Source organism: Narcine bancroftii, chromosome 3, assembly GCF_036971445.1.
Source record: "Narcine bancroftii isolate sNarBan1 chromosome 3, sNarBan1.hap1, whole genome shotgun sequence".
In the NCBI taxonomy this organism is placed as follows: domain Eukaryota; kingdom Metazoa; phylum Chordata; class Chondrichthyes; order Torpediniformes; family Narcinidae; genus Narcine; species Narcine bancroftii.
The window spans coordinates 173,022,053-173,048,718 of NC_091471.1; the positions used below are offsets into that span (position 1 = coordinate 173,022,053).

At 44.0% G+C, this 26,666-nt stretch overlaps 1 long non-coding RNA gene across 3 annotated transcripts in view; it reads right to left on the reverse strand.

Annotated features, from left to right (window-relative positions):
- Positions 1 to 26,666, reverse strand: part of LOC138756294 (uncharacterized) — a 43,997-nt gene that overhangs the window by 6,952 nt on the left and 10,379 nt on the right. The window contains exons 2-3 of one of the 3 annotated variants that reach the window (XR_011352958.1): positions 5,862 to 5,952; positions 1,743 to 1,782 (exon numbers count right to left, since the gene is read on the reverse strand). This is a non-coding gene — a long non-coding RNA (uncharacterized lncRNA). Of the gene's footprint in view, positions 1 to 1,742; positions 1,783 to 5,627; positions 5,730 to 5,861; positions 5,953 to 26,666 lie in introns of those variants that run through there. The other 2 variants (XR_011352959.1, XR_011352960.1) reach the window with 2 other exon arrangements.

The following is a 26,666-nucleotide window of genomic DNA, read 5'->3' on the forward strand; positions in this document are numbered from 1 at the left end:
GGGCAACCAGCCAGATGTCGTGGTTCATGTGGGGACCAATGACATAGATAGAAGTGGGGATGAGGTCATGAAGAAAGAATATATGGAGTTAGGAAATAAATTAAAAAGCAGGACCTCAACAGTGGTAATCCACCTGTGCCATGCTCTAGAAAGAGAAGGAATAGGAAGATGTGGTGGATGAATGCATGGCTAAAGAGTTGGGGCAGGGGTACACATTTGTGGATCATTGGGATCTCTTCTGGGGAAGGTCTGACCTGCACAAAAGGAACAGGCTGCACCTGAACAGGAGGGAGACTACCTGGTGCCCTTTCTTTGCTCCATGGGGGTCCAGCTATTCAGTTAACCAGCATGGCATGGCTTTCCAGCCATGCCGCCAAATGGCTGAGTCCCTGATGGTCATCAGTCTCTCTGGGGATTTTATAATCCAATCCCAGGTTTCATCTCCTATTTGTCGTTTGCCTCCTGCTCTCCCTGTTGGTGAGCAGATACACAATAACACATGCACCCAACAGGACATCCACACACACACTTGTTAGCACAATCTCCCGTATGGTTAGTACTCTATGTGTGTCCAGCCAAAATGCTTTGAACCCTGCTCGTGGCACCAATTGTTGTGTTGAGAAGAATATCAGGTTTGGTGGGTTAACAGAGAGATGAGTTTGGACACAAATGTTACAGTCACACATAACTTTAATTAACACACAGGAGATAAATGGGGAGAACATTAAGTGGTACTCAATTTCTATTTCATTGAAGCAATATAGACATTCACCTCGGATCAAGGTTGGATTCAAACAATAGTGAATCTATACTCAACACGCTCACACATTTGAGTACACACACTACTAACAGGGACTTTTATACACACTCTGTACCAATGGAGGTGCTGCTCTCTGCCGTTAATGATTTTTCATCACACTACAGCTTAACTTCAATGTAGTGGACCTGCGACACTTCCAGCAATATCCACAGTAGCAATGTCCGGGACTTGGACCGTGAGGCAGAGAAAAAGAATGTTCTGTGTACTGGTGCTATATACGGTGCTAATCTGTACTTCTAGCCAATCATGACCTGAGGTGATTTAAATTAGCCAACGGCAAGGTGTGCACAAATGGGTGGCAGGAGTCCAACCTTGATTGACAGGTGATGTGACTTCCAAATAAGTTTCAGACAGGGAGAACACATGTCCACCCCCCAATCCACAATAATCCAGGCAGGCAGAGACACCATGTTTCCTCCACAGACAAAATCTCCTCAGCCTGCCAAATGATCCAGAGTTCATCCAGCTCCAGCTCCAGTTCCCTAATATGGTTTGTAAGGAGCTGCACTTGGATGCACTTCTCACAGATTAAGTCATCAGTTATACTGCTGACTTCCCTGCCTATCCACATTCTGCAAGAAAAGCATGTCTCTGCCATGGCTGCCATTCGCACTGTCTATTAAAGAGGAAAGTGCAAAAAAAACCTGTCCTGACCTTGCCTCGACACCTCCTACTCAGTCTCTGATCACTGAAGCCTCTCAAACCAAATCCTCAAAGTCCTACTCCTACACTGGGCCGCTCATGCATTGGCCATTCCACAATGGCTGCTCAGATTTCCCTTACCTCCCTTTTATTGGCTGCAGCTAATTGGTCAATGGAAAAATTTACAAACATCTACCTCCCTCATTGCTTTTTGACCGCGCTTCCTCTCATTCACAGTCCTGCTTTCACAGTCCCCGACGAGATTTAAATGAACACCTACCTCTCCCATTGCTTTTAAATTACTCCACCCCTTGTTCTCTCTGAAAGAGAAGTAGAGGTACTGTTTCAGTTCAGAACCATTAATTTTTTATTTTTTTTCATGGATCTCTCCTGACCTGCTTAGTGTTTCCAATATTTTCTGTTTCCATTTCAGATTCTGCCTTGCTAGTTGAGCCCAGAACCTCCAAATTCTTTTAAAAATTATGTTATGTATACCTTACAGAAGAAAGGTTTACTATATCATTGAAGTGGCCTTGGTACAAGCTGCAGTTCATACATGTCAATGCATGACCTTGGCTGAAAGATTGTTGGAATTTTGGAAGTGTCCTCAAGTATCTCAGCCATCTGTCTTTCCCATGCTTTGATCATATGAAGTTCAATGCTTTCCTGACCTGCAGAAAACCATAAATAGACCCACCTGTGCAACTTGCTACTCACTCTCAACATATCAAATCAAAAGTCTCATGAATGTGTATTGTGGTGATACAACCACTGGACTGTCTGTGACTGCCTGCGCCTGTCCACGCTCCTGCACTGCCTACTGCAGGGGGAAAACCCATTGTACCTGCAGGGAGGTAACCTAGGAGACTGGCTGGACCTACTCTCTGCTAATCACTGGCCCCATATAAAGGCTCACACTGGTCCTTGGGCAGCAGCAGAGCACATGAAGCCAGAAGGGATACAAAACCTTGTGTGCTAATTAAAGCCTGTAGTACAGCCTTTTGTTGTTTGTGCTTGTTTTGTTCACATTGCAGCACGCCACATCTATGAATGTGCTTGTAATCTTATACTTCCCCACGTCCCTCACCTTTTCCTGCTGAACAACCCCACAAAATCTTTGTCCCATGAACCTGGCCTCTTGTTTGCTGCAATGTTTTCTGAATGGTGTTTTGTATAACTGAATACAATGGAGAGCAAAGAATAATTATGTTTTACTAACCTTTAACATCAAAACTAACTGCGATGAGTTCTTAAACCAAATGCATGGATGCAGTTGGTGTTATAGCTGTTATATATTCAAAATAGGATGCTTGCATGCTCTCATTTAAAAACACACTAAATGCATCAATCCTCCTTTACCTTATCTAAAGTCACAGCTTTTTTTATATAAACATGTCTGCATTTCAACTTACCTATTTAATAATTTCATCATTTCTGTAACCCATTGTATTTGACCAACCTTTAGTTACCCCTCTCTTTTATCCATAACTCAGCATCCATTTATTTAGTTACACCTCCTTAATGCCACTTGGAATGCTTTTATTTATTATGTCTCTGAATGGTGTACATTCAAATTGTCCTTTTCCTATTTCAGTATGGGGCAACATTGGAGAGTTCTTTTTTTAAATCATCAAACTAATTGAAAAGATATAACTGACCTGCAATGCAGGTTCACACTTGCTTACTGATGCTATCAAAGAAATTTAAAATATTATTCTTTGCATCAAAACTGTACTTACTAGTCTCAGAAAACTTCTCCCAGGGCAACAGACACTGTATACGCCCTTTCTAAAGTCACCCGGACACAAATTAGTTACTGACCCATATTTTTGGAAGGGACTCAGTACAGACGGACCTGAGAATGGCCAGCAGCTCACCACATCGAATTCTTGTCCGGTTTTTTGAACCTGGACGTAGATAATCATCTACCTTAATATTGTTTCATTATGCCTTTGGAACTCTGCCCATAATTTTTAGCACAAAAACGGTTTTCCAGAGCTTGTGGTTTCAAATTCAGCCTTCTAAAAGTGACATTGGAGTATGTGAATACAAGAATTCACAAAAGATGGAAGAGGATTAGTAATCAGGTAGTACAGTGTGGATTTGTGGAGCCAGATTCAGGCAAAACTACCATTGAACTTTTTGGAACCTACTGAATTTATGGGCATTAACAGCTGGTGGCAACAAGTAACTTTCAACAGTTTCAAACCTGACTTCTTAATGTGTTGGAGCGTAGAGACAATTTCATGCATTACAGGGTCAGGAATGTGCTTGTAGCTATGAGACAACAAGAAAATAACACCAGCATGCGGAAAAAATCTCATTGATTTCCCAGCTTCAAATAGTCAAAGCATTTGCCATTTCTCATTACAAAGCTGAACAAATGTTACATTGGTGCAGTGACATCTTGGTGCCACCAATCAAAATGTCCACTGTTTATTCAAAGTATATGGAGCCAGTAGATCTGCTGGTTGAAAAACATAATAATTCATGGAAATTTTCAGTTTTCAAATGATGAGACTAGTGACATTAAGCTGACTCCAATAATCTTTATACTTGTTTACGCTATTACTATTTAAAATAAGTATGCTCTGGTGGGAAATAAAGAAGTATGCAGAATGGGAACGGGGAAAGATGTTGTCCTACTGTTACTAGGGGATAAAGACCTCCAATACAGCTTCAGGCAAAACACATCCAGCATGCCAAGTTTTCTTGTTTGCCTTGGTTGCTGTAAGGATGAAAAGAATATCATTCCATGATGAAGGATGGAAGCATGGCCTTCGCGTAAGAAGACCCTCAGGATTGAGAATGACTTGCCATACTGGTTAAGTGAGTTCTTAAGTGGCTAACAGGGCTATTGTAGGAATAGTCGGCTCTTTTACAATGGGTTCAGTAGTGGCGAACAGGACAGGTAGATGGTACTCCTGAGTGATGGAGCTCTCCTTTCATTACTTATGCAGGACATCTGTGCACAACGATTGCACTTCCGTTGAAACATTTAGACAGATTCATGGATAGGATACATTTAACGGGATATCAGCCAAATGCAGGCAAGAAGGACTAGTGTAGGGGATTTTGGTCCAAGGGAGAAGGTTGGGTCAAAGAGCAGGTTTACACACTGTATGACTATGACTCCATGATTCTAGGTTCTTAACACCATCTAGTTGTGGACCACAGATTCCCAAGAGGTGGTGACGGCTTTTCACTTCTCAAAAAAGTACACCTTTGAATATTTCCATCTGAGTGTTTTGTAATCTATTCCCAGGACAGAGCTTAGAAACAGGGCTGCCTGAGCTCACCGTAGCACTGCTCCAACACCACAGGGGGCAGCTCCAGCACCTCACGGGACTACTCCAGGCACCCCATAGGGGGCTCTGGCATTCTTTGTTGCCGCTTTGGTGAGCTCCGGCACCTAAACAATTAGCACCTGTACACTGCAACACTCCAGGGAGAATAAGTGTGACTCATGCAATTTTTTTAGATGGTGCTAAGAACCTAGAAACATGGAGTCATAGTCATACAGTGTGTAAACCTTCCCTTTGGCCCAACCTGCCCACTCCAAATGCACAAAACTAGTCTCACTTGCCTGCATTTGGTTGATCTCCCGTTAAATGTATCCTATCCATGAATCTGTCCAAATGTTTCAACGGAAGTGCAATCGTTGTGCACAGATGCCCTGCATAAGTAATGAAAGGAGAGCTCCATCACTCAGGAGTACCATCTACCTGCCCTGTTAGCCACTACTGACTCCATTGTAAAAGAGGCTACTATTCCTACATTGTTCTCCAGGGAGACTGAAGGGGTTTCTTACCCATAGAGAGAGTTAACAAAAGATTCACGTGAGCATCATCTACTAATATATTTTGATAATCTTTATAAGAATGTTTTTTGCAGTATCGGTTCTAAAGTAAATGTATTGCATCTTGGATAACAAGACAACTACATTGGATTTTAAGCCAGGAAATAAAGTAGTCAAGTTGTGTGTGGCAATAAAATAATTACCTGATAGTCATTTTAACATTGGTAACTGAGGAATAAGTATGCCCTGCTCTTCTTTGAATACTATTGCAGATCATATATTCATCTGAGGGAGTAGACTCTATTTCACATCACTTACTTTTCTGTTACAGCCCAAAAAATTCTCAGCTACTTCAATCACCTCAGCTTTCTGTGCTCCATTATTAGAATGGGGGATGTAAATCCACAATATTTTAATTCAGAGGTAGGTGTGGCACGGTTGGCGTGGCGGTTAGCACACCTGCAGTTTCTTGAATTCAAGAATATTCAGAACATATTAAGAAATCCACGTACAATAAAAACTGAAATATATTTGAAATTATCTATTCAAAATTAAGGATTTAAAAACACCAAAATAATTAAAAACAGTTAAGCTGCCTACCTGTAATTGTTTCTGTTCCATATAAATAGTATGATGGCCAAGAAGGGCATGTTTCATGGTGCACATTGGAAACTACCTCCTGCAGCATAATCTGTTAAAGTTTGAGCAAAGTTTGCCGAAGATTAATTTCTAGATTTTTAATGATGGATTTTAGGGATGAGTTTATTCTCAAATTAAACAAAGGAAGGCAAGGAGACTTGGCTCTCAAAATAGAGATTCGCCCTGAAAAAGCAACTCAGCACTGTTTTTAAATGGCATTCACTCATGGTTTGTTTAATATCATTAACACAATCTGATAGATAGATAGTTTGCTCCAGAATTAAGTGAAAATTCAAAGCTGTAAAAAGAGTAATGTACAGAAAAAAATAGCAGAATTAGTTGACAGAGCACAATATGATAACATTGCATTTGCAACCAATGAGGTGTTATGTCTGAAGAAACACTTCATTAAATAAATCCCATGTTCAAATTCAGCATGACAAATGTTGGGAATATTCATTAACTGATAAAATTCACCATTGCCAGATTCCATGAACATTTAAATCTGACTATCTTGTCATTATATGAAATATGCAAGATTTTCCTCAACTTTTGTTTGACCATGGTTCAACAAAATTCAAGTTTGTTGGACCAGATTCCCCAGAGAAATCTCAGAATTTCAAAATGCAACTATCAGAACATCATTTTATAACTGTTGCTGGCTGAAGACTCATACGTAATGGAAATTAGATTATGTCAGTTTATTGCAACATACAACTATCTAATCATTAACTAAAGGAACTGAGTTTTGAGTGAGATTAAAAATTTGTCCAGCATGCGAGTTAAATGAACAAAATATATCCTAGGGCATGTGCAGCCAGACAACTTGATTAACGATGACCACAGGATGGATTTCCTTAAAGAAAAAGAAAATGAACTTTAATGGGAAATCTTGAGTGACAGATGAATATGCACATCTCTAAGGAGATAAGAGACTGAATTTCCAGAAAAGAGAGCACAGATGCTTTAAACATCACCACAAGGCTCACCACAAGGCAGGCGAACCGGCCCTGCTTGTAAGCCATGCGGCAGGTCAGCCGGCCAAAATGGCGCCATCGGGGGTTTCCCTTCCTTCCAGCTTGGGGCTCAGAAACCTGCACTTGGGGATCACGTGACTCCCGGATGACGTCAGTGCCCTCCAGCGCGGTTCTCAGCCAGGTCCGGGCTGGGAGTATAAGTGCAGTCCAGCAGCCTGCAATAAACTAGTCTGCTCACTGAGCTCAACCCGTCTGGTTGCGTGTGTTTTTGCAGGAGCAGAGTAACCACCACTACAATTGGTGACCCCGACTGGTTCAAACATCTTTGAACCCATCATGAGCGAGCCTGGGATCAGTGCTATAGCCGTGAAACTACCTGAATTCTGGGTTCAGGAACTGGAGACCTGGTTCATCCACGCAGAGGCCCAGTTTCACCTCTACCAGATTTCGTACAATACGACCAAATTCTACCATGTGGTCACTGCCGTGGACCAGGCCACCGCCAGACGCATGTTGCAACTTGTTCAGCACCCTCCCGCCGTGGACAAGTATGAGACCATCAAGTGAGTGCTTACCGGATCCCTCAGACATCCAGACACTAGCATGCTGTTCGGATGCTGCACCTCAATGCCCTGGGGGACAGGTCCCTGGATGAGATGCTCGCGCTCATGGGTGAGCACACCAACTGCCCACTTTTTGAGCGTATCTTCCTCAAACATATGCCTGGGGGCATCCGCCCGCTGCTGGTTCAGGAGAGCTTCACTGACCCGAGGAAGGTTGCCCAGGAGGCCCAAGAGCTATGGGTCGCATGATTCTTGGAAGGATCAGTGGTCCAGCAGGTCATGAGGCACGGGCACAACCATGCCAAGCCCGCCCCTAGTGCTGCGGTAGAGCTCCCAGCCCCTTCAGGGGCCCCCAAGAGCATAACCAATGCCACAGCATCCACTTCTGGCCTCTGCTTCTACCACCAGCCAAGACTCGGAAGTGTCATCAGCCCTGCTCGTTCCAGGGAAATGGCCAGGCTGGCCACTGTTAATGGCTGCAGCGGCTGGCCAAGGACACAGCCTTCTCTACCTGTGGGACTCAGTTAGCGGCCGGCGGTTTCTCATTGACACTGGAGCCCAGATCAACGTCATACTGGCCACGGCCATCGAATCCAGGAACCGACTTCATGGACCTCCCCTCCATGCGGCAAATGCAATGGCAATCCGGACGTATGGAGACAAGACAGTCCACTTCCAATTCAGCCAACAGAATTTCGCGTGGAGGTTCACCGTCTTGTCCCTCCCGACTGCCATCCTGGGTGCAGACTTCCTCCTCGCACACGGGCTTCTGGTGGACATTCGAGGTAGGCGCCTGGTGGATGCCCATACCTTCCAGGCCATTTGCCTCGACACCTCCCACTTGGAGCTACCGCAGATGGCCACGATCAGCATTCCCAGAGAAGAGTTCCGGCAGATCCTGGACGAGCTCCCGACATTCCTCAAGCCACAGTTCTTCGCTGTCTCGCCGCAGGAGTTCGCAAGTATGCCTTGGCGTGAACTGGCGGGCCCTGGGAGGGGATGTGGTGGAATACCCCTGCTCCCACCGCTCCCACCTGACAAACTCCAGGTAGCGAAGGAGGAGTTTTAGCATTGTTGGAGCTGGGGGTCATTTGGCAGTCTGACAGCCTGTGGGCCTCATCGCTCCACCTGGTCCTGAAAGCCTCCAGTGGCTGGCGTCCCTGTGGAGGCTATCAACAGCTCAACGAGGCAACCGTTCCTGACCGTTACCCCATCCCTCACAACCAGGACTTTACGGCCAACCTGCATGGTGTGTGGGTCTTCTCCAAGGTTGACCTGGTGTGCGAATATCACCAGATCCTGGTGCACCCTGAGGACATACCCAAGACAGCCATCATCACCCCCGTTGGCCTGATCAAATCCTGCGCATGCTGTTCAGGCTCAAGAACATCACTCAGATCTTCCAGTGCCTCATGGACTCTTTGGGCAGGGACTTGGATTTCGTCTTTATTTATTTGGACGATATCCTCATCACCAGCAAAGACCAGGCGCAACACAAGGCCCACCTATGTGCCCTTTTCTCCTGGCTGACTGACTTCGGCCTTACCATCAACCCGCCCAAGAACCAGTTTGGGAAAGAGTCCATACAGTTCCTGGGCCATAACATCATGGTCGAAGGAGCCACGCCCGCTGCTGTGAAGGTTGCCACCATCAGGGTGTTCCCACACCTGAACAGCCTCAAGGGGCTGCAGGAGTTCGCAGGTATGGCCAACTTTTACAACCGCTTCATACTGGGAGCTGCGGGCATCATGCAGCCATTGTTCGACCTCATCGCAGCCAAGCACAAGATGCTCGCTTGGAACCCAGAAGCCTGCACCACATACGAGGCCACCAGGGACACCCTCGCAAAGGCTGCCATGCTCGCCCACCCACACACCGACCTGCAAATGGCACTCTCTGTCGATGCATTTGACGGTGGTGCTATCCTGGAGCAGCAGGTGAATAGGCATTGGAAGCCATTGGCATTCCTCAGCTGCCTGCTCCGCCCACCAGTACACAAGTATAGTGCCTTCGATCGCGGGTTACTGGGCATGTACCTGGCGGTGCGGCATTTCCGCTATTTTTTGGAGGGGAGAACTTTTACATTCTTCACCAACCACAAACCCCTCACCCAGGCGCTCGTGATGGCAACTCTCCTTTGTGTCGGAGTTTACCACCAACATTCGGCACAAGGCGGGGAAGGACAATGTGTTTGCCGATGCACTCTCGTGACTGGCCATCTGCGCGCTGACGCCTGGCCTTGACTTTGACCAGCTCACCTGGGACCAGGAAGCTGATGAGGAGACGAGGGCCTTCAAGACCACCATCACAGGCTTGCAGTTCCGAGACCTCCTGACTCCGAGCGGCGAAGGCACCATCCTGTGCGATATCTCCTTGGGCACCCCGCATCCAGTGGTTTCACAGCAGTGGCGCAGGCAGGTCTTCCGTCACATCCACGATCTTTCACGTCCATCCATCAGGTCCATGATCCAGATGGTGGCAGAACGGTTTGTATGGCATGGGCTGCGGAAGCAGATCGCGGGCTGGGCCAGAACATGCACCCATTGCCAGATGTCCAAGGTACACAGGCACATCAGGGCGGCCGCACAGGAGTTTGAGCACGTCCAGGAACGGTTCAGCCACATTCATGTGGACATCGTTGGGCCCTTACCCATTTCCCGGGGCAACTGTTACCTGTTTACGGTGGTGAACCACACCACTCACTGGCCCGAGGTGATCCCGATGCCAGACGCCTCCACTGACTCCTGCTCCCGAGCCCTGTTGCATGGTTAGGTCACCCGGTTCGGCGTCCCGGCTCACCTCACCAGCGATCGGGGTGCTCAGTTCACATCTGCATTCTGGGCACAGCTTGCCAACAGGTTGGGGATACAGCTACACCAAACCATGGCCTACCACCCGCAGGCCAATGGACTGGTCGAACATCTGCACCACCACCTTAAGTTGGCGCTCATGGCCCGCCTCACCGGTCCCGACTGGACAGATGAACTGCCTTGGGTGCTCCTGGGCATCCGCTCCATTCCCAAGGAAGAATTGCAGGCGTCATCAGGTGAGCTGGTCAATTGAACTGCTGCCACTACCTGGTGTGTTCGTCAACTCACCTCACAATCCCCAGCGGTCGCCGCATGAACTACTTCCTCACCTCAGGGCACACTTGGACCCCTTCGAATCCCCACCGCCACCCAGGCATGGCACCCGCCCAACTCACATTCCTGGTGAGCTGCTTTCCATGGAGTTCATTTTTGTTCAGCGGGGCCCGACCACGGCACCTCTGGAGCGACCGTATGAGGGGCCGTACAGGGTTATACAGCGTTCTGGCTCAATGTTCACGCTGGCCTTGAGCAGCAGGCATGAGCTGTTTACCATGGACAGGCTGAAGCCAGCGCACTTCGATCCCACTGAACCCGTGGTCATTGCCCAGCCCAAGAAGTGAGGCCGCCCAGCAAAAAAGGACATTGGCGCCGGTTCTGGGGGGCGGCTGTGTGGCGGCTCACCACGCGGCAGGTCAGTCGGCCAAAATGGTGCCGTCAGGGGTTTCCCTTTCTTCCAGCTCAGGGCTCAGAACCCCACACTTGGGGACCACATGATGCCCGGATGATGTCAGCGCCCTCCAGCGTGGTTCTCAGCCAGGTCCGGGCTGGGAGTATAAGTGCAGCGCAGCAGCCTGCAATAAACTAGTCTGCTCACTGAGCTCATCCCATCTGGTTGCGTGTGTTATTGCAGGAGCAGAGTAGCCGCCGCTACACACTTGCCTTTTCTAAAGATGGAAAAATCTCCCTTATTTGTGCCATCTCCCTCTTTACTCCAATGGGCCAGAACAGTGTACAATCAGGAAACATATCAAAGGGTTACCAGTGGAACCAATTCAGAGTAGACTCCATCATGAAGCCGGTCCGTGCTCTAAACCATTGCAATGTTATCCTTAACATGCAGTACCCATCGGAAGTATGAGCAGAACCTTCCTAGATTTCCAGATATGGATCAATTTAGATCTGGGTGAATTTTCCCAAGGCTAGCCAGAATCTAGGCTGAAAAGAGAGTTAGATAAGACTCAAGTGGACAAAGGAGTTAAGGATTGTGGGGATAAGGCTGGAAAGGGGTACTGATAGTAGTGATCAGCCATGATCTGTAAAATGGCGGTGCTGGCTCGACGGGCCGAAGGGCCTACTCCAGCTCCTATTGTCTATTGTCTATTGAAATTCAATCACAGGTAGAAGAATGTGAGGCAAGTAGCTGGGGATACCAAATGTAAGTTGATGTCCAGGTTATATTCAATATTGGAGGTCTTCCTGTTCCTCATCTATACTCTTGTGCATGGTACAAACCACGCCTCTCCAACTGGATACCCGACACTGTGTAACTGAGATCTAGAAGGCCCTTCTAATGTATACAGAGTCCAAAGGGTGAGGAATTTTATCTGCAAGATTAGACAAGGAAAGCATTGTTTATTCCTGGAAGATCACTAGATTAGGAGCCATAGTCCGGAATGGTTCCAGAGGAATGGAAAATTGCAAATGTCACTCCATTCTTTATTAAGAAAGGAAGCAAAAGATTGGAAATTATAGGCCAGCTAGCATAACATTAATGGTTTGAAAGATTTTAGAGTTCATCAGTAAGGATGAAGTTTCAGGGTACTTGAATGCACAAGACAAAATTGGCTGAAATCAGCGTGGTTTCCTTCAGGGGAAATCTTGTCTGACAAATCTGTTGGAGTTCTTTGAGGAAGTAACGAGCGGGACAAACAAAGGAAAGTCAGTGGGTGTTGTTTGGAATTTCAGAAGTTTGACAAAATGCTACACATGAGACTGCTGAACAAGAATGGAGCCCATTGTATTACAAAAAAGGTACTTGCATGGAGACAAGATTAGTTGACTGGTAGAATGCAAAGAGTGAGAATAAAGGAAGCCTTTTCTGGCTGGCTGCCGGTGACCAGATGGTGTTGGTTTTGGGTCCGTTACTTTTCACGCTGCATGTAAATAATTTAGATGATGGAATTGATGGATTTGTGGCCATGCTTACAGATAATACAAAGATAGGTGGAAAGGTGGGTAGTGTTGAGGAAGCAGGGAGTCTCCTGAGTGACTTGGATAGGTTGGGAGAATGGGCAATGAAGTGACAGATGCAATACAGCAGAGAGAAGTGAATGGACATGCACTTTGGTGGAAGAAATAAAAAAGTAGACTATTTTCTAGATGGGGAGTTTCTAGAAAGTGGAGGTCCAAAGGGACTTGAGAGTTTTCATGCAGGATTCCCTGAAAGTTAACTTGCAGGTTGAGTCAGTCGTAAGGAAGTCAAATACAATGGTAGCATCATTTGCAGAGGTCTAGAATTTAAAGACAGGGATGTAAGCTGAGCCTTTACAAGGTATTGGTCAGACCTCATTTCAAGTATAGTGAGAGGTTTTGGGCCCCAAAGCTAAGGAAGATGTGCTGATATTGAGGAAGGTCCGGGGTTGTTGATGGTAATGATCCTGGGGATGAGAGAGATAACGTATGAGGAGCAATTGATGGCTCAGAACCTAAACTGCTTGAGTTTAGATGGATGAGAAGTATCTCAACGAAACATTCCAAATATTGAAAGGGCTGCATAGAGTGGACATGGAGAAGATGCTTCCAGTAGGGGGAGAGCCTAGGAGTAGAAGGCACAGCCTCAGAATAAGACAATGGTGAGGGGAAGTTTCTTGTCAGATGGTTAGTAATCTGTGGAATTTGTTGCCGCATATGGAGGCCAAGTAATTGGGTATATTTAATGCAGAGGTTGATAGATTCTTGATTATTATGGGGGGGTCAAAGGATATGGGGGGAGGGAAGGCAGGACAAGGGGTCGAAGAGAAAATGTACATCATCCATGATTTGAATGGTGGGACATACTTGATGGGCTGAATGTCATAATTCTCTCCCAAAAATTAAGTATGTAATACATTTAAAAGCGATACCTTCCACGAATAATGTAATGGTCCTGACATCAGAGGTAACCGAATATTTGCACCATGAGACTGAGTTTCTCACTGATGTATGGAAGAGGAATATCAGATCTTTTAAAGTTCTTAACATGAATATCATTGCTACAGAATCATTGCTTATTTGATCCGTGCCCTTTTAAGTTTTGACTTGATGGAGCAGCTGGAATCATGGTGTCAGAATATTCCCTGATCTGATGAACTTTGCTGTTGGTAAGTAGATTGATGAATCTGATGTTAAGACAAAAACATTCAGTCTCCCCTTCGCATTACTAATGGGATGCCACAACCCAAATCAAAAGTTCAGAATAATCATTAAGTATTGCATTATGCATCTTGTGGGAAAAACTGGGGTAGGACAGGCAATAAATAACTGCAAGGCGAATAGGATTGTTAGCTCCAGGATTGAATATTGATGGCCTGCAGTAAGCTTTGCATTGCAGAGTATTCTTGGTTAAAATCAAAGCCATAGGCATATCTAGGGCACATATCCTGGGCGCCACTTGAGTGGGGCACCACTGTCCTCGCCTTGCCTCACCTGCCCAATATTTTTGCTCATTGTTTTACCCTGCTGTGCTGAGTTTCTCCACCATTGCTTCTGCAGACTTTGGCATTTTACTCCAGGGAGGGTGTTTTGATTTTTCTTGCCAGTTGATTTGCTTAGCAGCCCGGGACCGCTATCACCCAAGGGCGGCACCACTCAGAGCTCCCACGGTGATTGGTTCTGGGGATGCTCGGGGTGCCCCAGCCCAGCGTGCTGCTGGTTATGGAGGGACCGAAGGCCATCACATGTGTGTTGCGCATTGGAGCTCGGCCTTAGTTCCAGTGTTGGTCACGTTGCAGCCTCCCCTTGGTCCCTGCCTGAGAACTAGGCCATGATCGCCAAGCTCGGCCTGTGGGCGTGTGTCCTGGAGGCTGCTGGCATTGCCGCTGCCCCTCTCATCGACAAGGGCTTGGCATCTCCACCGCGTCGTGTGAATGTAAGCAGACCACCTGCGGTGCTGGGTGAGTGGAGGGGGTAGTCACTTCTTCCACTGTCTACACTTGCATCTCCAGTATTTTTGAGTGTGAGCGCCAGCAGCTCATTTTCATGGGAACTACCTGTTGTTATAAAAAGACTTTTTATAACAACAAATTGTAATCTATACTTGTGCAAAGCAATTTTTAAAAAGATATTTCGCATGATTAAGTATCACACGCACAGGCTCGGGTCATTTTATGAATGAACAGATTGTTAAAGTCCATTGCTAAGAAAAGTGTGTACATCGGAGACAAGAACATAGAATTGAAAAGACAAAAAAAGATGTATTTTAGAATTTAAAGGATTCTGTCCATGATTTTTAATTTTTGAATTGAAATATTCAAGTACCCCTAGGCACGGGTAAACTGAGCAATGGCCAACTTTGTTACCCATAATCCCCCATGCAACTGGAACCGCTCTCCTAGCGCCAGGGAAATGCAGAGTGGTTCCAGTTGCATGGAGGATTATGAATAAGGAAGACGGCCACTTTGCTTGCGGAAGCTGTAGCTTCCAGCTGGGAATGGCAGGTAATAAACACAAGGGTTGTGTTGCTTCAACTTGGGCTGGAGCCTGGAATGTCCCACGTCTTGGCAACTGGGAAAAATAAACCTCAATGTAGTGTGGCATGGTTCACAATCGAGGGTTCTATTAGTGAGGGTGGAGCCGGGGGGATCGAGGAGGGGAGAAGCAAGAGGAGGGTGGGAGTGAGAGGAGGGGGATCGATAAGCGGAGAGCTTTTCCCTTACTAAAGTTACTTACTCGAGTGTTCCTTCAAAGTTGTTGCAAGAGATCAATGAACTCCAGTGAATTATGAATTACTGTATTTCACCTGGTGTTTCAGGGCTGCTACTGAAAGGGCCATTCATGATTCAAAATTCAATTTATTGTCTTGCAATAAAACAGTGTCATATCACATGAAATTGCTCTTGCCTGCTGTAAGGCAGACACATTTGCCCTTCAGCAGAAATTGCCTGAAGCGCCTCTTTTAGTCAGCGAAAGAGGAGCAAAAGAGAGTCTCCCCCAAGAGTCAACAGGTGTCCGTAGATTCACGTTCAGTACTCCCACAGCCTCCACAACCACACAGAGTCCAGTCCAAACGATTGACAATCTAAGCTCCAGATCTGAACCTCTGACACTATCAGGAACCCTTCAGCACCTCTTCACATCCCAGTTCTGATATCTGGTACCCCTTCAGCCAATTTCGAGCCAGTCCCAACAGCCCAGTATGAGTCCCCCGACCACAGTCTCCAGCAGCTCACATCCTCTGTGGGTTCATTGCCTCGAGTCGCCAGCAGCCCGGCGAATATGTGGGTCTTTCATTTGTACAATGAACACAGGGACTGATCAAATCCAGATATGGCTCAATGTCAGACTGTTCATTTCCCAGTTAAATCTGCTGACATCTTCACCTAGCTGATGGCCAACCCTGCTATTTCTGTTCACTAAGTGAACTAAAACATCGATCAAAGGATCAATGGCTTTGGTGATTCTACGTGAATGGTTTAGGTAAAGGATAATGGCTCTCCCCTTTTGGTTCCTATACAATGGAATGAGGTAGGTGGAAGCAAGAGCTACCAGTGGGTTCAGCATCAACAAGCTGGGAAACACCTCAGCCTTTCATCACAGATCACAAAATACTTTGTAAGCAGTGAGATCCTTTCAAACTATATTTGCTGTTGAAAGCTATGAAATGCAGTAGACAATTTATGTGAAGTCTCACAAAAAGCAATGCAGTAATAACTGGGTAATCTGATTTAACTCCAAACAATGAGATGCTAGGGGAACTCAATGGGTCATGCCGCATCCATGAGTAGAAATGACTCATGGATGCTGAGTGAGACCACTTCACCTATGGATGGCACGCGACCTTTTGAGTTCCTCCAGCAGCTCCTTGTTTGATCAAGGTTCCGGCAACTGCATCTTATATGTTTATCTAATCAGGTTTAGCTGTTGGTGGAGGAAAAACCTGGATTATGTGCTCGTATTTCTCAAGTCATGATTTAACATCCGAGAGATTTCCAGAAACCCAGAAACTGATTTAAAAGTGTGAGTCTGAATGGAACGCAGGACTCTTGTTTCCTGTGCTCATTTTAGGACAATTGAAAAAAACGTTCCATCCAATACAATGAAGGATTCATGCACTTTTCCTAGTCACGCTCAAAACTGCTTTGAGGGTTACTTCGAAACGACTCTTGAAAGCACTTGTCTGTAGGAATTACTACACATAGAATTCCTGAATATTCCTCAACAGGAATTAACACCATTTCAAACCCTGTCCATTGTCATATTTCAGATTTCAGATTTATTGACAGATTACATATATATGACATCACATTCAACCCTGTGATTCTTTTTCTTGTGGGCGAGGCACAATGATCACTTTTTGGCAGTGCAAAAAAAAAGGAAGATTCGACCAAGTTAAACATTGTGAATCCCTATTGCTTTGCCATTTTTTTTTACTGGGAACATACCTCCAGTGAGCAGCAACAGGTTGAAAACTGAAGTGCAATCGTTTTGAAATAAATATACTGTCAAATTTTTAATGCTGCTTTAATCTCCTTTTATTTGTTGATAATTATTGATACAATGGTTAAATGACAAGATAATAAAAAGTGGTAAATCTGTGGAATTCATTGCCACAGAGGGCAGTAGAGGCAGGTTCATTAAAATATATTTAAGAGGGAATTAGATATATTTCTTCAGTATAAGGGTATTAAAGGTTACGGAGAGAAGGCGGGGACGGGGTACTGAACTTTAAGATCAGCCATGATCTCGTTGAATGGCGGAGCAGGCTCGAAGGGTCGAATGACCTACTCCTGCTCCTATCTTCTATGTTTCTGTTTCTTTGTTTCTACACCGAAATGCTGGAGGAACTCAGCTGGTCTTTTCAGCGTTTAAAGGAGACAAAGATATAGGGCTGACGTTTTGGGCCTGAGCCCTTCTTCAAGGAATAAACAGAATAAGCCAGGGGACACCTCAGAAAGTCTCAGAATTCAAACAATGGTGGAGGAATCAAGACCAACAAGGTGTTAATTGGATGTGATGAGGGATAAGGTAAGGATGTGCGAAAGGAGGTGGAATAGAGAGACAGAGATAGGGAAAGGCAACAGGGAAGAAGGTGAGGGGGGGGGGGTTAACTGAACTTGTAAACCTCCTCAATTCTGTGTCCTGATGTAATTTCAAAATAGTTGCATTATTTGTGTTAATTAATGGTTCAAAGCCAAAGATCAGAGCAGTTACATCCCTGGAAAATTAATTCAATGGATGGCTCACTAATAGTTCAAAACATAAAGTGGGAATCGATAATAATGGAGGTAAATACACACCATCCTGAGTTGGAAATATATTGTCCTTTTTATATCGTCACTGGGCTTAATCCTGGAACACTCAATCCAACAGCATTGTCATCAGGGCATTGTGGGAGAATCTCCACCACTCAAAAAAAAAAGGTTGGACAATAAATACTTCTGAAAAATGAATGAATAAAAGAATCCATTGTTAAGTAGAGTGTTTGCCTGCAGTGTGAGCACATTCTAGATTTCAGACTTGTGCGCCGTCTGAACATCTATTGACCAACAGGGAACTGTTTATCCCACTCCATTAAGTTCCTACAGAGTCGGCAAACTTACAAATGATTATTTGCAACAACTGGCCAGATAATTGTATTACACGTCATGGATGAATTTAAAAGGTCTCAGCTTAATATTGTTGTTCCTATTTTATGGATCCAAACAGCACCTAATTAACCCAGGGGGAGTCCTGTGTCTGACAAATCAGTTAAGATATTTTTCTGATGAGCCACATGAAATGAACTGAGTGCTTATCTTAATATTGAAACAACCCTTGGGCTCCAATCCAGGCTCAGATTTCTAAATACATTTATTTAGTTCAGGAAATGCTAAATGCTACCTCTAAATAATATTCCCATACCTTAATCAAACAACCAGAGGCCAACAGACTCAAAAATATTGAGCAATTTTGTTTCCATGTGGATCTTTCCTGACTCCATAAACCAACTGCAAACCTGAACCATCATCCCCTTTGATTTCCCCTCTGCATCTCCACTTACTTTTAGGCCTCAACATGGGCAGAATAAGTAAGGTTCAGGCAGCCTTCCCTTGTTCAAAAGGTTTCACCTCTCTTGCACACCATTTTACCTGTGCTTTCAGAAAGCAGGATCAACAACATGTAAATTTCCAGAACCTTTAAGGCATTCTGCAACACTGTTGCTGAAAACAATTTGACTTGGAAAAGCTTAAATAAATATTGGGACAGTTGAGAGGTTGGTTTTAATAAGAATTTTAAAGGAGATTGGAGTTTATTGCTGACCCATGTGAAAGCATGGCTGGCAACAGTGGAACAAAGCAAATTGGATAATGGAGGAATGCAGAACCATTGAGGATTATTGGTATGGAGGCAGTCATATATGTTAATAGTGAAACTACATAAGGGGTTTAGAAATAAAAGTGCAAGGATTTTATCAAAATGGATGTGAAAATATACATTTCTGTTTAAATGGAAATTTCTGAGCCAAGTTTTCATCTGTTGCTTTTGTGGAACTCTTTTAACATGAAGATATTGAACAGTTTCTTCATAATGAGAGTTTGTTTTCTTTGCTGAGGGACACAAAAGTTCTGAGACTTTGTGGGTACAATGGAAAAGAATAAAGTTATTGGTCTTCAACACCCTCCATACCTTGGCAGTGCAAGTGAGTTGTTGGCAATTTATTTGCCGCGATGATGGGAATGTTTTTTCGACACCTGGCACTTCTAGCTTTTCAATCGTCAAAAGCTGCAGCTAAAGAAAATAGCAACTGGCATGTGGCCAATGAGAAAGGTGCTTCATGCCTAAGCTTCCACAGAACTGAATGAAATAATCCATGCCTACAAATTGGATTGCGCATGTGGCATGTTTATCTTTGCATGCTATGCAATTCAATTTCACTGAGAAATGAACAATGGAAAATCTGGACCATGATGTAAGTTGTTTGGTCCCTGGTTTTCTTTTTGGGTTCTTTGGCCATATCTGCTGGATATGGGCAGTGATGTGAAATCTATATCAAAGGGCATTTTGTCTATGTGTACATGCATATATGGACAGAAAGCCAGAAAATGCTGCATTGCCCATAACCCATTCATACAGAGTTAGGACATTGCAAAGGCCATGATCCCAGACCATGGTTTTAATGCAGGTATCCCCTACTTTGCGAAAGTTCACATTACGCTGCTTCGGTTTTTTGAAAGACCTACATTAGTACCTGTTTTCACTAACCGAAAAATATCTGGATTTTCGCATTTGCGAAAAAAACGAGAAGTAAAAATAGTGTTCACCGTTTGGTTTGAGTGAGCCGTTACAGAGGTAGCAATCACCCTGAGCAGTAAGAGTGGTTCCACCAAGCTCCTACCCATGGGAACTACACAGCATCTCAGCATGAAGCCGTCATAGCTTTGAACTGTGTCTGTGAGCATCTGTGCTTTATCTTGATTTATTTTGTGCATCTGATAGCAAGATGTGTCCTAAGGTATCAAAAAATCCTAAGAGAGCTTGTAAAGGTATTACGCTTAGGGTAAAGCTGAATGTAACTAAGCATTTTGATCTTGGTGAACAGATTAAAGATATTGTGCGTGTGTTGAACTTGCCTGCGTCCACCATTCGTACTATTTATACGCAGGGAGAAAGAATCTTGAAAGTCGCCGAAGTTACCATTGGTTCTTCTAGTAGAAAAGTGGTCTCTTTAGTATTATTTTAGGTTTTATGTGTTATTTGATTGGCTATTTTTTGGGTCTGAGAATTGAGTCAAAAAATTTTCCCATATAAATTAATGTTCATTGCTTCTTTGCTTTACGCCATTTTGGTTTACAAAAAGTTTCATAGGAATACTTTACTTTTGGATAACGGGAGAAACCTGTATGCAGAAAACACTTCAGGGAGGGGCTAATCACTGTCACATTCTCAGTCATAGGGCCCATCCTCCCAATCCTTTCCCATCCATCCCCCTTGGTCAACCCAATACCCATGCTCCTTTCAATGCCAATTTCCTACCACAGTCAGTCCCTCTCTGACTATTCCTCCAATTATCAGCACCCCCTCATGATTATCCTCAATTTATACTCATTCTGAACCCACTTCCAATCCTCACCCTTAGTCCTTCATCTGACTACCAGTACTCCCCTGGGCACAGACTTGGCTCCAGGCTTGGCTTAAATACACTTGTGTGCTCCATATTGGCAAAAGCTCAGAAGTTTTTGGTGTACTTACCCTGGGGTTGCTTGCCCCTGTAGTAGATCTGAGACCAAAATGCACATTTCCCTGTGCAAAGCAACCTTTATAGTGCAAAAACAGCTTTGAGATTTTAGGAATGTTGTTTCTCTGCCTGGATGCTGCCTGATCTGTGGAGTGTTTTCACCATTTTCAGTTTTTATGGCATTGCTTTTCTAAGTGAGATTATATCCAGAGGTGAAAAAAGTTGACATTCTAGTTCACGTGCTCAATATTTTGTTGGTTTAATTGTTTTTTAAAATATTGTATGTAAATGAAAATAATGTTTTTATACAATAAAACCCTTGGCATCTGGCACCTATGGGAATTGGTAGATGCCGGTAAATTAATTTTCCCATTGCTTGAGATTACTTGTTGCATTACTTGTGAACTAATTTAAAACTTCCATATTTATTACCAACAGTATTTATTTACCTCGATTTTTTTGCTGGTTGCTTCAAGCTGCTGGTTGCTTGAAGCTGCTGGTTGCTTGAATTCCAGATGGCAGGGGTTTTACTGCACTTGGAATTTTCCCAATATATTCCCTTACAAGCTGCATTTTTGCTTTGCTCTTTTACCATAATTGGTAGGCTCCCAAAGCACATTTGCGTAATTTTATTCTGATTGATACAAGATCTTACTTACAAATGTCAACACAAAGAACTTTCTCATAACTGTATATATTAAATCAACCTCTCTGATCTCAGCTCAAAAATGTGCTGGCAGGTGAATTTGATACTGTAAATTACCTCGAGTGAAGGCAAGGAGCAAAAAAAATGAAAGGGAGCACGTGGGAGAGGGTAAGTTGCAGGGTTATAGGGAGATGAGTGGGGAATGGAGTTGATAGGATTGTTCATTTGAGAGCCAACATGAATTCAGTGGGCTGAATAACCTCTTTCGGCATCATTAAAATAAGAAATAATTGAGTTGAAAGTGATGTTTCCACTCAAGTGGAAATAAATTATAAAACTGGAAGTTCCCAGTTTAGTGTGAGGCTCAGATATGTGTGGTTCTAATGAGTATAATGGCCTCTTAGTTCAGAAATAGTGAGTAGTAAGACCCTCAGTTCCTTCTGTCCATTTCTCAATACCCCTGAAACTTGAGGAGAGTGGATATTGAAAGTAAACAGTTGGGAGCTGACCAATTTTCTTTGGTCGAGTTGTCTATCGAATCCTCCAACTCAAACATAAAAAAATAAGAAGTGAGAGAAATTTAGCCTGGGTTCACTGTTGTTAAATGCATGTTAAGGTATAGCGGTTAGCGCGACCCTGTTACAGCCCCAGCGATCTCCGGACCAGGGTTTGAATCCCACACGTTCTCCCTGTAACTACGTGGGATTTCCCTGGAGGTCTCCCACCATAAAAACGTACTGGAGATTGTAGGTTAATTGGATGTAATTGGACAGCACAGACTTGTGGGCCAAAAAGGCCTGTTACCGTGCTGTATGTCTAAATTTAAATTTAATGTCAATGGAGTTATGTGCCATCGCACATTTGCAGTTGTTTAAATCAGTGGAACCTAGGTAAATAGGTCCAGCATGTATATGATTATACCCACAAGAGTCAGTGCCTTTAAGAGTTGAGGTGAAAATGACAAGACTAAATACTGAATCTGGTTCATGGCAGGAATTTCTCCCGCAATTTAATCATATCAGATGATAGAGATCACAAATCCAAAAAAAAATTTGTGGAATAAATATATCAAAGATCATCAAAATTGAATCACTCAAGAAGTTAACATGGGGTATTGCTTAAGTTGTAGTATAAAGGAGTGACGTGTGGATGGGAGTTTTGCCCCAGTCATCTTGGTGCTGCATACCAAGACACTGCTATCTCACTTCCAGTTATGCATCTGGGAGTTAGCTGAAAAATACAGGGCTACAACATCATAGAGACATAGCACAGAAACTGTCCCTTTACCCCATGAAGCCAACACTGACAATCAAATGCCTGTTGATAGCTTGGATCAACATTAAGGTTCTTCATCTCACCACCACCCCCCCAACCCCCCTCCCCAATCACCCAAGCCCTCTCCCCACAGCACTACCAGTGAATATCTTTTCTGATCCCAAGCGCAGACAACCACAGGAAAATGGTTTTCAATTGCTGGAATTGTCTAACATCAGACCAACCACAGATCCTGTTGAGACCAATGTGACTCACCAAGGCTTGTAACAAACCATTCACTCAATGGAATAATCATGTATTTCAATTTCACAAAAAGAATTGCGGTTTTCATCTGAATGATGTAATCGCTGGAGAATAAAGTCATAGAGTCATAAAGTCCTACAACACAGAATAAGCCCGTCTATATTTATACCATTTGTCTGCATTATGTCCATATCCTGCAATATTTTGCCTGTTTGTGTCTGTCTAAATGTCTCTGAGACAAAGTGATTGTATTTGATTCCACCACCACTTCTACCAGATATCAACCACACTCGCTTTTAAAAGCTTCCCCCAGAAATCCCATTTAAAATCCCCTCCTCTCACCTTAAAGCTGTGTGTTCTTATTTTTAATATCCCCCTTAGGAAATAGATTCTATCTATCCTAAATAAGCCCTATTAATGTTATATACTTCTACCAGGCCACCTTCTGCCTCCTTTGGTCCAAGGAAAAAAAATCCCAGTCTATTCAATCTTCCCCCATTTTGATCTAGACAATGTCCTGGTGAATCTCTTCTGCACTCTCTCAGAATCAGAATTTATTGTCATGAATATGTCAGAAAATTTGTTGTTTTGTAACAGCATTACAGGTGCAAATATTGTTCACAAAATTTGTTGTTTTGCAACGCATTACAGGTGCAAATATTGTTATAAATTACATTTTAAAAAATAAATTAGAGGAATTGAGCAGGTGCGAGGTACTGAGCAGACAGCGGTGCAGCCTTTGGTGAAATGGCCTTCAGTGGATCAGTAGTGGTGCGGCCTTCGGTGAGGCAGCCTTCAGTGGGTCGCTGGTGGTGAGGTTTTGGCAATGTGGCCTTCGGCTGGTTGCCGGTAGTGAGGCTTGGGTGAGTCAAGGAAGTGAGACCCGGCAAGACCAGTGGCATGGAGCCAGACTAGGCAAGCCAAGGTCCAGTGGGAAGAACGGTGAAGAGAAGTTCAATTTTTGATTTTTGATATTTTAGCAATCCTTAATATTTTAATTAATCCTTTAATTAAATTAGGAGTTTCAGGGAGATAGTTACCCCCACCCCCCCGAAAAGTCAGGAGGCAAGTAGCTGGGTGACTGTCAGGAGAGGGAAGGGGAATAGACTGAGAGAGCAGAGCACACCTGTGGGCATTCCCATCAACAACAGGTATACCATTTTGGATACTATTGTTGGGGACAACCTACCAGGGACAAGTTGCAGAGGTTGCATCTCTGGCACCAAGACTGGACCCTCAGCTCAGAAAGGAAGGAGGGAAAAGAGGAGAGCAGTAGTGGTGGGGATTTGATAGTTAGCGGGATGGATAGGAGGTTCTGTGGGAGAGATTGAGAATCTCAGATGGTCTGTTGCCTCCCTGGTGCCAGGGTCCATACTATCTCGGATCAACTTCTTGGTATTCTTAGGAGGGAGGGTGACCAGCCAGATGTCAAGGTCCATGTAGTGATCAATGACATGAGTAGGAAGGATGAGAACATCCTGCAAAGAGTGTTTAGGGAGTTAGATGCAAAGTTGAAGGACAGGACCTCCAAGGTTGTGATCTCCGGAGTGCTACCTGTGCCACGTGCTAGTGAGGCTGTAAATAGGAAGTTAATGCAGCCAAATATGTGGCTATAGAGATGGTGCAGGTGGGAGGGCTTCATGTTTCTGGACAATTGGGCTGTGTTCCAGGGAAGGTGGAACCGGTTCCAATGGGATGGTTTACACCTAAACTGGAGTGGGACTAATATTCTTGCAGGTAGATTTGCTAGTTCTGCTCTGGAGAGGGGTGGGGGGGTATGTTTAAACTAGATTGGCAGGGGAATGGGAACCAGAGTATTAGAGTAGATAGTGAGGTGCAGGAGGATAAAGGTCATGTATAGACAGAAATCAAAGATTTGTTTACGATAGAAATTTTCTCTGGTGTATTTATTTCAATGCAAGGAATATTTTCAGAAAGGCAGATGAGTTTAGGGCATGGATTGGCACGTGGGATTACGACATTGTTGCTATTAGTGAGACTTGGTTACAGGAGGGGCAGGACTGGCAGCTCAATGTTCTTGGGTTCCATTGTTTCAAACGTAATAGAGAGGGGAGGGATGAAAGGGAGAGGAGTGGCATTGCGTGTCAGGGAAAATATCACAACTGTGCTTAGTCAAGACACCCCAGAGTGCTCATCTACAGAGGACATATGGGTGGAGCTGAGGAATTGGAAAGGTGGGACCACTTTGATAGGGTTGTATTATAGACTGTCCAATTGTAAGAGAAAATTGGAGGAGCAAATCTGTAGACCAATGTAAGAAACAAAAAATTGTGATAGTAGGAGATTTTAACTTTCCACATGTTGACTGAAAAATGCTGGATGGCTTAGAGTTTGTGAAATGTGTTCAGGAAAGTTTTATAAATCAATATAAAGAGGTACCAATGAGAGAGGATGGAATACTTGATATCCTACTAGGAAACCAGATAGGCCAGGTGACAGAAGTATGTGTAGGCAAACATTTTGGGTCCAGAGAATATAATGTCATTAGTTTAAAGTTAATTATAGATAAGTGTAGATCTGGTCCTCGAGTTGAGATTCTAAATTGGAGAAAGGCCAATTTTGTGGAAATGAGAAAGGATCTAGGAAGAGTGGATTGGGATAGGTTGTTGTTTGGCAAGGATGTGTTCAGTAAGTGGAGGCTTTCAAAGGTGAAATTTTGAGAATGCAAGGTTTAAATGTTCCTGTCAGGATTAAAGGCAAAGTTAACAGGCAGAGGGAACCTTGGTTTTCAAGGTATATTATCACTGGTTAAGAGGAAGAGAGAGGTGTATAGCAAGTATAGGCAACAAGGAGTAAATGAGGTACTGGAAGAGTATAGAAAATGTAAGAAAATACTTAAGAAGGAAATCAGAAAGGGAAAAAGACATGAGGTTACTTTGGCAGATAATGTGATGGTAAACCCAAAGGGTTTCTACAAGTATGTTAAGAGTGAAAGGATAGTAAGGGACAAAATTGGTCCCCTGTGAGATCAAAATGATTGTCTATGTGTGGAGCCTCATGAGATGAGGGAGACCTTAAACAGATTTTTTGCATCAGTGTTTACTCAGGAAACTGTTATAGTGTATAAGGAAGGGAAACAAGCAGTAATGTCATGGAACATATAGTGATTAAAGAGGAGGAGGTTCTTGCTGCCTTACAGTAAATAAAGGTAGATAAATACCCTCGGCCTAACAAGATATTCCCTTGGACTTTGAGGGAGGCTAGTGTAGAAATTGCAGGGGCCCTGGCAGAAATATTTAAAATGTCCTTAGCCACGGGTGAAGGGTCAGAGGATTGGAGGGAAGCTCATGTTGTTCCATGTTTAAAAAAGCATCCAAAATTAAACTAGGAAATTACTGGGTGTTCTGAGAGATCAGATATACAATTATTTGGATGGCCAATGGCTGGTTAAAGATAGACAGCATGGCTCTGTGTATGGTGTTGGACTCTGGCTTTAACTTACTCTTAATTTAGTCTATGTGTAGTCTGAGTCCAGCGCGTTCTTTGAATGAAGTGATAGGAGAAGGTATTCGGTTCAACAGTCAATTTATTACACAGCACAAGAATAAAACTTAACAGAGCTCTGGGTCACTCATTAGTTCATAGGTCACTTGCACAGTGAGCTACTCCCCAAGACTGACCCCTATTGTCCAGTTGGTTCAGTTTATATAGGTCAACCTTATCATACAGAACAAAAGTTGGCTTCCTTTGCTAGATTTCATTATCATACAGAACAAAAGTTGTCTTCCTTTGCTAGATCTTTTTGCATAAGGGTTATCACAAGTCATCTCCTGTTTTGCAGATATCTGGGGTGTAGCACTCCCATCTTAATCCTCCAGGC